Source organism: Hemicordylus capensis, chromosome 5 (genome assembly GCF_027244095.1).
Source record: "Hemicordylus capensis ecotype Gifberg chromosome 5, rHemCap1.1.pri, whole genome shotgun sequence".
NCBI classification, from domain to species: Eukaryota; Metazoa; Chordata; class Lepidosauria; order Squamata; family Cordylidae; genus Hemicordylus; species Hemicordylus capensis.
The window spans coordinates 71,297,845-71,312,124 of NC_069661.1; the positions used below are offsets into that span (position 1 = coordinate 71,297,845).

Sequence of the window (14,280 nt, forward strand, 5' to 3'; positions counted from 1 at the left end):
TGTGTGTGTGTGTGTGTGTGTGTGTGTGTGTGTGTGTGTGTGTGTGTTCAATGAATGTTCAGGGGCTGAACAGGCTCCATGCCTCTAACCTCTGTGCAAGGCCTTTTTAAGACTCTGGGAGGCCTGGTGGGAGAATTTTCATTTGAGCCCCTTCTTCTTTATGGCTGGTATCGTGTGCAGTGTTGCTGCACAGCAGAATATAAATGTTTGTGCAGTTGTGCAAGAGTGCTGTTGCGCAAGCACAAAAATGGCACAAATGGAGTTGTGTGACAGTGCAGCTGTTATATATAATGGCAACTCTATTGGTGCCATATTTGTGCTTGAACAACACCATGTTACTTCTACTATGTGAATAACTTTATGCAGTATGTCAGCCACTGTATCCTGTGTCAATGTAATAACCCAAAATAACTCTTGATCCTGGTGCTAAATGTTAACTAATTAGTTTTACTGTGTTGAATGAAAAGGATCAAACGGATCATTTCAAATATTGAGCCAGACTTTAGATTCCACCCAGGACAATGGCTCTCCTTTCCTCAAGCCCTGCAGCCCTGCCTCTGTGTATTCATTTGAATGGATATAGCCCCTACATGATACAGATGGGGCTCATTCCATGCAATCAGAATCCTTACCTCTGCATGGTTCCTGCACTGAATGCCTACGAAGGGCTAGCATTGTGTTCCCGTGATGGAGAGGAGATGAACATAAGTTTTGAGATGTATAAATGAATAATAAATTACCTGGATAGACTCATTTATAGCACATGGGCACATGACCTTCTAAGCCAGGGTGGGCAAATTTGACCCTCCAGCTATTTTTGGACTACAACTCCCAGTATCTCCAGTCACAATTTATTGTTGGTGGGAAAGTTGGGAGTTGTAGTCCAAAATCAGCTGGAGGGCCAAGTTTGCCCACCCTTGTTCACCCTTGTTCTGAGCTGCATCTCATTTTCTTTAGACCTGCAACCAAAATTACTGCCCACATCATTTGCAAAATTTGAGAGATTTACATCAGTGCAAAACACACATGCACACATGCATCTAAAGAAACCCAATTGAACAGTCGAGTAAAATTCCCTACATACCTAATTTATGTCAGTATAGTTTGAGCTGGGTTCCAGTACAAGCCTCATTGTCATGAATGAATGTACGGCATAGTAATAGATTGCCTTCTTTTTTAAAAAAATAAAAACTTACAGCTGTAAGGATCCCCCATATTTTTATTGCAGCACGGAAAGTTGATTTGGAATAAAATGTGACTCTTCTGATAAAGCATTGGAGTTGGAAATCAGAAGATGTCTTCTTATCTAGATTGGCTCATTGCAATAACCTGACACTTACTAAATTTGGTAATTTATTCTTTTAAATCTACTGAGAAATTGAACAATTTGTCTTGTAACTGACTTGTTCTATCGCACAGCAGGCCAAACTCTGTATACCAAATTATTTGCCATCTATCACAGTTACTCCAGGAAATTGTACTCTTTAGTGTGAATATGAATTTGATTTTTTTTCCCCAGAAATGCATTTCTTAGAGAAGTTATAGATCACATTTTTGAAAGTATACATTTGCAATGAAGTATTTTTAACATCCACTTCTAAAGGGGGGGGGGAATATAAGAAGACATCCAACTCTTTAGTGGAGTGGTACTTCTGCCCTTTAGTGGTGTTGCCTTTTAGTGGTGCAACAAGCATGAATTGTCCCCTTTGCTAAGCAGGATCTGCCATAGTTTGCATTTGAGTGAGAGACTACATGTGAGCACTGTAAGATGTTTGGCTTAGGATATGGGGCCGCTCTGGGAAGAGCACTTGCATGCCTGCATATAGAAAATCCAAGTTCCCTCCCTGGCATCTCCAGATAGGACTGAGAGAGAGTCCTGCCTGTAACCTTGGAGAAGCTGCTGCCAGTCTGTGTAGACCAGACTTCTCGACTTTGGCCTTCCTGCAGATGTTGGCCTACAACTCCCACAATCCCTGGCTATTGGCCCACTGTGGTTGGGGATTAGTTGTAAGATAGTTCCCCTCTGGTTTGTAAGATATTCCCCTTAGGGGATGGAGCCGCTCTGGGAAGAGTAGAAGGTTCCAAATTCCCTCCCTGGCATCTCCAAGATAGGGCTGAGAGAGATTCCTGCCTGTAACCTTGGAGAAGCTGCTGCCAGTCTATGTAGATAATACTGAGCTAGATCGACCTATGGTCTGACTCAGTAGATAGCAGCTTCCTATGTTCCTATTATGAGAGTTGTAGTCCAAAAACAGCTGGGGGGTCAAAGTTGAGCAGGACTGGTGTAGATAGTACTGAGCTAGATGGGCCAAGAGTCCATCTAGCTTCTTGTGTTCCTAGTGGTGGAAACCTTTCCTTGAATGGAAATAGAATTATGCTCACTCAAGGGGTCCTTGTGAGAGTGGAATTCTCCTTTCATTCATGGAAAATATTGCTCCGTCTAGATGTGCAAGATTGATAGAGAAGTATCCCAACAGACTCAAGGCTGTTATTAAAGCAAAAGGTGGTTCAACAAAATATTGACATGGGGGGGGGGATCTTTTTTCAATCTCAGTAATTATTGTTTTTTATTTCTGACACTTTTTCTGGACTGTAATTGTGATGTTTTTCAGTTGGATGTTATAGGTTGCATTGGATAAGTACAGCTGGTGAAGGGAATTTTCTTTGTGTTTTCATTTCAGGATGTAAGGGAACCAGAATTTAAGGTCTATCAAAGGGGGTGATTCTTTCCTATACCCACTGTATCCTTTTGGGGGGTGACCTTTGTGAGTACCCTGTTTATTGCTGTGTGTAGAACATGTTTTTCTCATTTAAATGCAACTCTCTTTCCCTGGAAGCATGTAAAACTAGATTAAACAGAGGACATCAACATCTATTCCCAGCAAGGTGCGGGAATTAGGAGATTTTGTGCACAATTCCTGTGGCTGATAAGGCTAGTTGCTACATGCCCGCACAATTTGTGAACTACCATGCTCAACACAGCCCACCAGCCATGTATGCCAACCCTCCAGAGATTTAATAACCCTCCCATCTCCTTTCATTCACCTGCTTTTAATGGACACCAATATGCTAAAGAACTGGATGTTATCCATAAAACAGGGGCACCATTAGGCCGATGGGGCCAGAGGTGCACTTAGATAGTTTTGGAGCCTGGACCTAAAGGCCTCTTGGGGGTCCCATGCCCCCCCCCCACACCACCGCTGCCAAGTGGGCTTGTGGAGCAGGCCCATCCGCACCTGGCCCTCAAAACCCCACCCCACGACAGGTAATCTGGTGGGTGGGTAGGTGGAGCAGGCCCAGCTACACCTGCCCGCCCACCAGATCACCCCCCTCAACAAGAGATCAGACAGGCAGGTGGGCAGGCTGTGCGGGCTGGAAGCCTGCATGATCAGTGATGGCCGGGCTGCTGTGGGGCTGGGCAGCAGCACAGCACAGGCTCGCAGCACGGCCACCACCTGTGGAACATTTGAAGAGTTCCTGCGTGTTGGAGGACTGGATTTTGGACAAGAAGTGCAGTCCAAAAAGCACCACTGCATGGGGCACAGCCTGCCCAATGACTTACTCAGAGCCTTGAATCTCATCAGCCACCACCTTCCTCCATAACCTCTTCCAGAAAGGAATTGCAGCAGTGGAGGCATCTGTGCAGAGCATGGGAGAATGCTGCTTGCCTCATTTAGCTCTCTGAGGCTTAGACCTCCATTTCTGAACGTTCTGAGCAAAACAGAGAACCAGTAGAATCAGTGAGGTAAGAAGCCTCAGGCCGCAAACCAAATCCATGTGTACGTTTTGTTCTGGGATCACCTCTTGTATATGAGGTTAGTCCAACTCCTGGGAAATACAGATCGAACAACTAGATGGGGAGTAATCTCACTGAAGCGTATAGATGTTTGTAAAACTGGTCTGAAGCAAAGGGCTTGTGAATTGAATCCCTAGTGAACAAATGTTATTTATAACTTGTTTTTAGAGTCATAATTACTCTTAAACTAGTAATAATTGCCTTCAGATACTTTCCTTGGGTAATTCTGTCTTATTTGTTTTGCACTGTATGTGAATATTAAGCCGTTATCCTTTTGTGGGGGGGGGGGGGCTTTGTGAGTACCCTGTTTATTGCTGTGTGTAGAACCTGTTTTTCTCATTTAAATGCAAATCCCTTTCCCTAGAAGCATGTAAAACTAGATTAAACAGAGGACATCAACATCTATCCCCAGCAAGGTGCGGGAATAAGAATTGTTAGGAGATTTTGTGCACAATTCCTATGGCTGATAAGGCTAGTTGCTACATACCCGCACAATATGTGAACTGCCAGGTTCAACACAGCCCACCAGCCATGTATGCCAACCCTCCAGAGATTTAATAACCCTCCCAGCTGGAAGACTTCATAAATTCTGGAAGGCCACAGTTTAGGTGGTGAGCTGCATTCACCCGGAGTGTCACAAAGCTGGCAAAGGCATCAGGCCTGCACTAGAACAAGCATTTTGTTTATCCCACATATTTCAAATGATATATAGGGCTTGAAACAGACCCCTCCTTCTTTTCACCTGCATGCTTGAGCCACAGAACGTTAATGGCATTCTAAACAGAGTGAGGGACACAGGAGGATTAACCCCTGCGAAAAAGGCAAAGAGGCACCTTTCAAAGTGGAGGTTCTCTTTATATGAACGGGGGCAACAGGGCCTTTTCGAGCCCAGCACAGCTTTGACAACTTTTTTTGGCTGAAAAGCAGAGTATAGATAATAGTAGTAATAGTGGTAATAGTAACAGGTTAGTCTGTGGGAATAACAGCAGGAGAGAGGGCATGCCCTCAACTCCTGCCTGCAGGCTTCCAGAGGCATCTGGTGGTAGGGTTGCCAACTGTCCCACATTGTGTGGGAAGTCTTGACTTTCAGCAGGGAAATGCAATTTCTCCCACTGTTTTACTATATATATATATATATATATATATATATATATATATATATATATATATATACACACACACACACACACACACACACACACACAATGTTTAAAGCCGCCGCTGAGCAGGGGCAGAGCAGGACAGCAGTGAGAGCTCGCTCTCTCCCCCCCCCCACCACCGCAAACTATGGGAAAGGAATGCTCTCTGGGCCAGGGCTGGCTGTGGCAGGCAGCATGCTGTTGAGTAGCAACAGGCGCACAGCTGCTAAAAGAAAGGCACTCCTCCTGGAGCACTCACCACCGTGGCCGCCACTCAGTGACTGCAGGAGGAAGCAGGGAGGGAGGGATTTGGAGAGAAGGCGTGTGAAAGACACTCTTCCTCGGCCCTGCTTTCCTCCAAATGAGGCAGACAGGCCGATTTCATGCTTCTGCACACTCGTCACTGTCCTGCTCCATTGCCGCTCACTGGTGGCTTTAAAAGGTTTTTTTTTAAAAAAAAAACTTAGGGAAGTCTAATACAGTATGAGCTCATACAAAAAGCAGTAAATGATCATTGAATCAGGCAGCTGAAAGGTTCCTGTTACCATGTATACTTGAGTATAAGCCAAATTTTTCAGCTCCCAAAATGTGCTGAAAAAATCAGCCTCGGCTTATAGAGTCATCTATCTGCCCGTGCTAAAATGTCCCCCTGTAATAAAGTACATACTGGTCACAATATACCCCACTGATGTCTCAATTAATGTAATTTTATTGGCATTTATTTTGACTATTGAAACTCACCAGTAGCTGCTGCATTTACCACCCTAGGCTTATACTCGAGTCAATCAGTTTTTTGGTTTCTTAGGTAAAATTAGGTACCTCGGCTTATATTCGGATCGGCTTATACTTGAGTATATACGGTAGTCCTCTTATGTCATCTCCTTTCTTAAACCTTCAGGATCTTCTGCAAATAAGAATGCCCTACAAATACACTGGATGGGGAAAGATTTGATGTTATATGCATAAGATAATACAGAAAGGAGCTGAGGACAGGTTACTGGACAGAACTGGCAGAAGGGCCAGTGGGAGAAACTGTCCCCTCCCTCTATTCTACCTATTGGTTCAGTCAACTGAAATTGGTTCTACTAATAGGTAAAGTAACTACTTTACCAATTTCAATTTACTGAAAAAGCACAGGCATGGCCAGATTGCTGTTGCCTATTTAAAACTTTTCAATGTGGTGTGGACTTCACCCTGATGCAGATTATTCCGGAATTTCATGAAATGACTCCCCCCACCCCAACAGTTTTCATTGTGTTTTTCTTTTTCCAGAGTATCCCCATTTCTGCTTCATTTGCTGTTATTTGTGGCTCTTTTGCTAAGTTAATTATTCACATAAAGAAGATATGTCCAAGAGTCATTTCCCTTTAATAGTTATAATGTCGTTTAAAATTTTCATCAATTTTATTGATCTGTAAATACTACAGAAAACACATTGATGATGAACTGCAGTCCTTGCAGGCTATTTGCCTCTGTCCAATTACAACGCAAATGAAATTTAGCACCAACAGTAGGAACAAGATGTAAACAGTTTCTAGATCTCTATTTCAGAAGCAACTTGTGGTTTTATATCCAATCATTTTCACATGCTGCATTTCTCATTTCCAATTGCTGATGTGTTTTCTTTTTTCTTTTTCTTTTTTAAGTAGTCACATTACTGAATCTTCTTTATGAAAGTGGCTTCACTAACAGAATATGTGAGTGAGGCCTTCTTTGGGAATATTTACTGAGGAAATATATCCAGCCAACGCTAAGTGATTCAAATTCTGATTGATTTCACTGGGAGTGTTAAGCACTGATGTCTCTCCCTTTGAAATCAATACTATGCAGCTGCTTAACACTGACTGTGCTTCAGAGGCAGCTCAAATCCGCTATGCCCCTAAGGCAGAGTGCCCAATGCTGTCCCCCAAACTCTATGCCAAGTCATTTCAAGGCAGCTACATTTCTGTGACGCTTTGCTCTCCACCCACTTTTAGATACCAAAGGGAACAACCCAATTGTTAAGAACATAAGAACATTCACACAATCAAAAATTCGCTTCAACCTGAGTTTGGGAGCTGTGTGTACTTCCAATTTTTGGATGTGTGGAAGCAAGGTAGAAGGGAAACATAGGTAGCTTTTCCTCCTACTTTGCTTCCACATAATCACTTCTACACAAGTTTTCCTCTTACCTTGCTTCCACATAACCAAAAACTGGGAGCACACACAGCTCCCAAACCTGGGTAGAACAGTTTTTGTTTGTGTGAATGGCCTCATTAACAGGCTCAAGGCCTACCTAATCCAGTATCCTGTTTCACACAGTGGCCCACCAGATGCTTCTGGGAAGCCCACAAGCATGAAATGAAGGCATGTCCCCTCTCCTGCTGTTGCTCCCCTGCAACTGATACTTTTATGGGCTGCTTGATTCTTTGGTTGCAGGTGCCATAAATAGTGTAGTTCCTGGTCAATGGTAGATTTGTTTTATCACAAAAAATCAGACAGGTATGGGGTGATATCTGTTATATACCTGGGGGGTTGCTTCTGAAGATTAATCGGAAGCTTCAGCTGGCTTAAAATGCCGTGGCCCAGCTGCTTATGGGCAGGAGAAAATATGACCATGTTTCACCTTTGTTGCTGATACTGCATTGGTTGCCAGTTCACTTCCGGGTCCAATTCAAACAGCTGGTTATCACCTATAAAACCCTTCAGGGTTTGGTGCCTGTGTACCTTCAGGACTGCCTCTCCCCTCCAACTTTGACCCGCCTTGTGGGGTCGTCTCAGGTGGGCCTTCCCAAAGTTCTGGGCCCAGGGGAGGTATGTTGGGCCCAGGCTCTTGGGGGGGGGCTTCTCTGTTGCAGCCGCCTTCTTATGAAACACCCTGCCTCCTGAGATTCATAATGCCACTTCCCTTCTGTCCTTTAAGAAGCTTTTGAAAACTTATTTATTTTGCTAGGCTTTTAGTTGTGTGTGTGTCCCTTTTTTTCTCTTGTTTGCATTGTTGTTTTAATTTATGTAAACCGCCTTGAGTCTATGGAAGTCAGGAGGTTAATAAATTTGCTAAATAAATAAATAAATAATCTTGATGCACACACAGATGGGCGGTTATAATGAAGAGGGAGTTTACATGAAACAGTCTCTCAGGGCTTTGGGATCCAGCAGTGTCTGGGAATGTGACCTTTTTAGGGAGTTACTTGTTTTACTCACTTGTAACTTGGAGGCCCAAGGGATGGAGGGGATTTAGGCAAATCTTCCCTAAGCACAGTAGCTGACATCCTGACTAACAAAGTGCTTGCTCTTCTAGGTACTGGAGTCAGCAACATGTTTCCAATTTAAGAGAGCCCTGCCAGAGCATGGGGAGTGCTCAGAGTCTAAAGACTCTTGTATACCTGCACTCACACAGGGCTACAGGAGGAGTTGTGCAAGAGTTCCCATTGCTCCCCTGCAGCCCCTAGGAGCATGAGCACTTCATTAATCAGGATGTCAGTCAGTCAGCTATGTGGCCTTGAAGAGGCGGGAACAGTCAGGTGATTACCACCAGTACTGGCATCTGGCTGGCTTGCCCATCAATGCAGGAAGCAGAATTCCCAGGTGAAGCTGTTTCTAGGCTTGGGTTTGTATGTACCCATACTTCAGCTGGTTAATGACATTTCAGAGCCTTACTATATGTAGATTAAAAGTTGTAGCCTGAATTCAGCACATATCACATCTTGTTCCATATTTAGGTCTGTGTGCAACCCTTAATCTCCCAAGGATCAGAATTCAGTGTATATAGGGGTGGGGGGAGGTGCTGAAAAGTTCTTGGCCCGACCAAGAAGGGAATGACCTAGAGCACATATTCATCCCGAAGTTCAACACACTTGGCACATCATTTCTCAAGTGTTTTTAACCTTTCAAAAAAACACAAAACCCCTCTGATGTCTGGTCACTGAAATACTGCTCTGCTGCTGCTATCACCTCTGAATCATTTGCAAATTTCCTCCCTTTCAAACCCTTTTTAAGGTTTGGAAACAGGAAATAGTCAGATGGAGCAAGAGCTGGTAAGTAGGGTGGATGGTCTATGCACTCAAACCCCAAATTCTTCAAAACATCCATTGTCTTGCCAGCCTTGTGAGCAGGTGCATTGTCATGCAAAAAGAGAAAACCTGTCCCCAGCTTTGCTTTCCGTTTTTCTATCAACGCCTCTTTTAATTGGCACATCAAGTTAGAGTAGTATTTTGCATTAACTGTTTGGCCCTTCTGAAAATAGTCAGTCATCAAAATACCTTTTTTATCCCAATAAACCGTAGCCATGGCCTTTCCTGCTCACCTTTGGGTCTTGAATTTCTTAGGCCATGGAGAACATGAGTGCTGTCACTGCAAGGACTATCATTTGGTCTCCAGATCATAGTGGTTTAACCATGTTTCAACAACAGTGATGAGTCATTCCAAAAAATTATCACTAGATCCCTCAAAATACTGCAAAAGCAACCTGGAGGTGTCCACTCAATATCGTTTCTCGATGGCATTAAAACATTTTGGCACCCACTTGGCTGACAGCTTCTGCATATCCAACTGCTCATGAATTATAAACCCAACACTGTCCCTGGATATATCTAGTGTCTCAGCAATTGTTTTAGCCAAGATTCACCGATCTGCCAAAATCAGGTCATGAACATGATCAACAATTTCAGGAGTTGACACTGTTGAAGGCCTCCCAGATCTTGCCGCATCTCCGGTCTCAAAATCTCCACGCTGAAAGTTGGCACATCACTTCTTCACAACTGAGTATGATGGGCACTTGTCCCTCAATGTTTGCATCAGACACTCATGGATTTCCTTTGGAGTTTTCTTCTGCAAGAACAGAAACTTCATGACGGCCCAGAGTTCAACACTTGAAAATTCCACAGTTTTCGTTGACATGCTTCTTTGAATGATCTGAAAAAGATTCAAAACTTAGTGCTACGATCCTGCAAATTGGCACTTTACAATATAAAAGAACACTCTTTCCAGCTACAGTGACAAAATTACGCTCAGATTTTGGGAAGTGGGTCGGGTTGAGAACTTTTCAGCGCCCCCTCATACATGTACATGAGCATAGGTCTATCCTTCTGTAACCCTATGAAAAATAGCCTCTGTTTTTCTCTTGAAATAGCTACATTTTACGTTTGCATTTAAGTGATCTTCAGGCTGTTGTTTAGATAAATGTAACTAATGAGGTGCATTACTGTCTCTTTTCTTGAGATCTTCAGTTGGGCATTCCTGATCTCTTTTGTTTATACCCACTTGTATTTGCTGCTACCAACATATATTTTCGACAATCTTTTTGTTACAATATTACTTTAATATGATGTTAAATGAACCCCACAAAACTGGAATAGGTTCACTGTTTTCATTTTCAAGGTTGCAGGAATCTGCTACATTTGAAATCCAAGACATACCTGACTTAATTTTTTAAAAAAAATCTAAAAATACACCAGCTTAATATTGGCTCAAGGCACATGCTGCATCTTTTGGTTCTCACTGGAGAAGCATTGCAGGAAAAGCTGTACAACATCTTTAGACTGTAACATTAAAGCAATGACTTTTTCAATAGTTTCATGGATCAACACACACTTCAGTTTTACCTCTCTGTTTGATTGCTTATTTGGTGTTGCTGAACATCTCATTAAAGCCACAAGCCTTGGCAAACCTGGGCCTCTCCAAGTTCAAGAACACACCCACACCTTCATTCTCTCACTATTGCAAACTGGAAGTAGTACTTACCCATATTTACAATTTCTAAAGTCTGTGAACCATTTCCCAAAAAGAACCAAACAGTGAAAATACCAACCTGGAGTTTGCTGAACAATGCGAATGAGAAAGTGGGGAGGAAAAGGAGGTGGCAGGAGTGGGTGCTTAACCCTGCATTTTATTAGGAAGCCTCCTCTCAGGCTATTTCTTCTCTTACCCACTGCAGTACAAAAATGAATGTAAGTAATAAGAAATATATTTTGCTCACAGTAGGGACTGACACAAGAGTGAGAAGAGGAAGGACAAGTGAAAGCTCACAAGATTATTGCTTCTATATCTTCCAGGGAATTGTTCCTAGGAATAATTCTCACTAAGTGCACCAACAACTTGGCTGACAAATACTATCATCACTGTGTGTGCCCATAAAAACTCTATGCACTATCTTCCAGCCACCTAAAAACTCAGCGGGGAAATGACCTGAGTAGCAAGCCAGAGATTGCCGGTTTGAATCCCCACTGGTATGTTTCCCAGACTATGGGAAACACCTGTATTGGGCAGCAGCAATATAGGAAGGTGCTGAAAGGCATCATCTCACACTGTGCGGGAGATGGCAATGGTAAACTCCTCCTGTATTCTACCAAAGACAACCACAGGGCTCTGTGTTCGCCAGGGATCAACACCGACTCAACGGCACATTTTACCTTTGAGAGGAGAGCTGGTCTTGTGGTAGCAAGCATGACTTCTCCCATTAGCTAAGCAGGGTCTGCCCTGGTTGCATTTGAATGGGAGACCACATGTGAGCACTGTAAAATATTTCCCCTGAGGGGATAGAGCTTCTCTGAGAAGAGCAGAAGGTTCCAAGTTCCCTCCCTGGCATCTCCAAGATAGGGCTGAGAGAGATTCCTGCCTGCAACCTTGGAGAAGCTGCTGCCAGTCTGTGTAGACAATACTGAGCTAGATAGACCAATGGTCTGACTCAGTATATGGCAGCTTCCTATCTTCCTGGTCCCAGGGCACCATATCATTTCCTCCTTCAAAAGTGGAAGAACAGCTGCAAACACCACTCAGAGTTCTGGTGTACTGCATGAGTAATAGCTTGTTCAGTTATCACCAAGCAGATAAAGCAGGGCATAGATGTGCTACTCCACCTTGTACCACTGAGACCAGCCTCTTCCACAGGATCCCTCTCCAAGCATGCCAGATGAGCTTTTCTCCACCTAGGCGCAGCTGGGAGCCCATGCCCAACCTCTTCACATAGCAATCTCTCTGGGGGAGAGGTCTAGTAGACACAATCTTGCTTTCCCCCACCCCATGCATTTATTTGCACATTGGTGAATTTCTGGACAGCCTTTAGGTGGTTTTAAACTGGAGAAACAGCAGCTGATATTTTGGTTCTGTTCTAGAAATCTTGCCTTACTTTGTCCTGCCCATATAACAAGTGCTAAATATATTCTTTTTAAACAAATGCTGCTTTGTTGAAGTGAATTAAAATATAAAGGTTACATTGACATCAATGAAACTTACTTTCCCTTTGCCAATTATTCTCACATGTTTCTTTCTCAAGGCAGTTTTGAAGGTATTTAATTATGGAAGAAGCTGCATACAGAATGATGTAGATTGATAAGAGTGCACAACTGATCTTGGATGCTTTCATTGTAAAAGCTATGAACTTCAAACAAGAAATATTGAAAAAATAAGAAATGTAAAACAGGAATATTAGAAGTCACCTACATTTGATGTCAGTTAGTCTCCCAAACTCCAAGCAATATAGGCAACTAGAGGATGTCCTCAGTCAGCTAAGCTACAGAGAGCTGATGCTGAGACCTGCTTGCCAACAGTCAAAGAGAGATCCTTTTCTGAACTGAAAATTATGGAACATCGGAAGCTGCCATACATTTAGTCAAGCCCTTGGTCCATCTAGCTCAGAATTCTCTATACTGACTGGCAATGGCTCCTCCAAGGTTTTACACAGGAGTATTTCCCAGTCCTACCTGGAGATGCTATCAGGGAGTGAACCTGGTAACTTATGCTTCAAACCAGATGTTCTACCATGAGCTATAGCCCCATCCCTTAACAGGAATATCTTACAGAAATCTTGTGTGATATCCCATCCAAATGCAAACCAAGGCAGACCCTGCTCAGCAAACGTGAACAATTCATGCGCACTAGACCGAAGCCACCTAATGGCACAGTGGGGAACTAACTTGCCTGGCGAGCAAGAGGTTGCCAGTTCAAATCTTAACTGATATTGGGCAGCCGCAATATAGGAAGATGCTGAAAGGCATCATTTCATACAGCACTGGAGATGGCAATGGTAAACCCCTCCTGTATTCTACCAAAAGAAAACACATGGCTCTGTGGTCATCAGGAGTTGACACTGACTCGATGGCACAACTGTACCTTTACCACAAGACCTGTTACTAAAAGTTTGGTTTTGCCCTTGCATTCTTGTTTTTCTTAGTAAAATAGGGGGAAGGGGATCAAGATTGGGACCATAGCATAAGGGATTCCTAGGGTTCCTAAGGGGTACCTAGGGTTCCATTGGCACCAGTGAGAGCATCTCTCCTGGGGAAAAGAATAGTCATGGGAGGAGGGGGTGGATGCAGACAGGCTCGAAGCCAGCCTCAAAGTCTTGGTGGTGGTGGTGGGATTTGCAAAAGTCAGGGGAGGGCAGGTTATATGGTCTTTTAAAAATAGCCTGGGGCAAATTGGGGGGGTGTCAATTACAGCTCATTACACCCTGTAGTTACGACCCTAGATGCAGATTGGAACTATGAAAAAGAATTACCCTTTTAAGAGAAGCAATTGTTTTAGAGTTGATCATCATAACAAACTTCCCAGCTAGCAATTCCAATTTTTGAAAATAGTTTATTTCAGGAAGTCTAAGGCTTTCTAGTATGAGAGTCTAAAGCTTCAACCACCTTCCATGCTTTTAAGAAAAGTTGATAGATTTTCTTAGAACCAGCTTCTAACTCACTAATCCTGGTTTAAAAAAAAAAGAAGTTCCTTTTCACATTCTCTGGTTTTGTTTTATTTTATTTTTAATATCCAGAAACCAGGCTAATATAATATCTTTTTCAAAATGGACTGAATGGGATCTGAAGTTTCTGAGAGAGAAACCCCACTGTTAAGACTGTTATTAAAATACTCTTGAGCTTGGTTCTGAATTGTGTTTGAAAGCTTCTTGTAAAGAGAGGTTTCTTTGATCTCCACTCTGGGTCTTTTCCATCAGATTCTCATCTTGAACAAAAGCATAAAACCTAGGAGTGGCTGGGCCAGGTTCTGGGGCCAACAATGAAGTCTGACTGAATAAAGAAGGGGAAGGCATAATAATGTCCCAATTCAAATCTAATTTCAAACCATGGTTTGGGTTACAAGCATGCAATGAAGCAAGCCTCAGGTTTGTGAGGAATGTTTTTCTTCTCTTCTCTTTGCTTTGCTGTGCACAAGGGAAAGAAAATTTAAAGCCTTGCCATGACTTGCAACAAACCGCAGGTTCCCACATCATCTCAATAAGAGAAGCTTTAAATGTTCTTCCCTCACATGCAAAGGAGAATGAGGAGTGCACAAGCATGCAGTGTCAAAGCATGGCTTGTTGTGGTGTCTGTCTGAACTTGGCCAATGTGTGAACATTATTTGTGAACTAATGGAAGAAAT

At 43.1% G+C, this 14,280-nt stretch overlaps 1 long non-coding RNA gene across 1 annotated transcript in view; it reads left to right on the forward strand.

Moving 5' to 3' along the window:
- LOC128325922 (uncharacterized) overlaps nt 1-14,280 on the forward strand; it is a 31,832-nt gene that overhangs the window by 15,833 nt on the left and 1,719 nt on the right. The window contains exon 3 of the long non-coding RNA XR_008307740.1: nt 2,682-2,765. This is a non-coding gene — a long non-coding RNA (uncharacterized LOC128325922). The remainder of the gene's footprint in view (nt 1-2,681; nt 2,766-14,280) is intronic.